Here is a 1,994-nt window from a genome sequence, read left to right on the forward strand (position 1 = left end):
ATTATTTTAATGTGGATGGGATGCTAGATAGAATTAGCGTTGTGGTATATAGTGGGGATTAGGGGTTGACTAGAGTTAGTATTAAGAATAGAGATAGGTCTGAAGTTGGAGAGCATATAGAGCCATTGTTTGAACCCTTAACGCTGAGTGACATCATGGGCGTGTCACCTTGTGCTCCATAATGGATATGTAGCTCTACTTCTGTAACACTGCAATCAGCTACAGGAACCCAACAGATATACGCAGCCAGGTATTCTCACTGATATTCTCTCCAATCCTAGCATTTGAACCCCTCAGTAGTGAGAGAGACGTTTGACAGAGGGAGAGTGCTCCTTCTGTCAGTCCAAAAAAGAAAAAATCTAAAAATGAAGAACTAAGACTGAATTAAGCTCTTGTGTCTATGTTCTTGTTGCCCCTTGTGGCCGATCTTACTGTTCGGGTTGAGTTTAAGGTGTAGAAAAGTGAGAACTCTTACGTCTTAGTCAAGAGCCTAACAAGTTAAAGGGGTTGTCCATGTGTTAGATGAGCGGCGGGTTGCTATGGTAGTCGCAGCGGGTACTGCTGTATGGCCGCAGCGCAGCCCTGGGTCAGCTCTCTGCACCACAGCCGCCTGACTAATACAGGGGAAGGGTTGTTGGGACTTGTGGTGCGGGACACTTGCTTTCAGGCCAGAGGTCAGGACTAGCTCTCGCTCCTTCTGGGCCTCTTTTCAGCTGCCGCCTGCAGAAGGCCCCAGTTTCCTCAAACACCACACAAACCAGCCACAGTCTTACATCTCACCAGTGGCGGGCACGTTCTTTCATAGTTACAGGGGTCACTATTTCATTTAACATATCCCACTCCAGACGTCCACTCCGGTACTCCACTGCGGTCGCTGCTATTAGCAACCAGAGTTGCATTAAATTTGCCAGCCAGCCACTCCCCTAATACTCGGCCCTCCGAGCCCCTATTCCCCTCACTCATCTTCATTTTGTCGAGTAGATTTATATAGTCCTTCAGGGGTACATCTCCCACCCACAGGGATTAGCTAAAAGCCATGACGGGAGGATCCTGGGGACGACCCTCTTCTGTCCCGGTTCGTCAGGACCAACTCCCTCTACAGAGCCCACTGACCTTCAGCCTGGTGAGGGGGTTCGTTGGGTACATACCAGGGCGTGGTCACCATCCAGGCCATCTGGACTTCACCCTTTTGGGACGTGGCTCAGTCAGCCCAACTCTCACCAGGGCCCCAAGTGTCCAGCACTGGGATCTGACCCACAGGGTCCTAATTACTACAATACTTAGGGGTCTTTCGGGCCGCACATCTACTCCAGGTGTGGGTCACTCCACTTCCATAGGGACTCTTCTGTCTCTTACTGTGTGTTCCCCCTTTTTGTGCACATTGCTCCTCCTCACTAACCCTTTCCTGTCTAGCAAGCACCAGGGAAGTGGTTGAGCAAACTTTGGCCACCTAGTGGCCGTTTACCCATAACACACACAATATACATGAATAAAACATAACACTTAGTACATAACCGGTCTGCAGGTCTGGGGTGGGCTACGCCCTGCAGCCTCTCACACACGGACACCAGATAAAACCTACAGAAATCATTGAATAACTATGTAAGGTTCACCGTTGTCCAGGTTTCATCCGCATTCCCATCGTCCACCTCGGCAGAGATCTTCCTTGCCCTCCATGTTTTCACCCCGGCTGTCTGGCTCAGTTCATTTTCTAAGTTATACAAAACTATGCAATATTTCATAACATTGTGTTAAAAAAAAAGCTCCTCATCGCAAAGACAACCTCTGCAAATACGACACCTATGTGCTCTACAGACCTGATGACAGTGGAGCATCCTGTCCTATGTGGTTTTGATGGTTTCCATAACCCCTAGTTCTAAGCATCGTATGTTTCATCGGAGGGGGCGTACAATTACTGAGACTGTACATGCTGCTGTGGTTGGTCACAAAACCTAGCAAACAAGAGAGACCATTAGTAAAAGCAGTGACGAAAA

Source organism: Anomaloglossus baeobatrachus, chromosome 7 (genome assembly GCF_048569485.1).
Source record: "Anomaloglossus baeobatrachus isolate aAnoBae1 chromosome 7, aAnoBae1.hap1, whole genome shotgun sequence".
NCBI lineage: Eukaryota > Metazoa > Chordata > Amphibia > Anura > Aromobatidae > Anomaloglossus > Anomaloglossus baeobatrachus.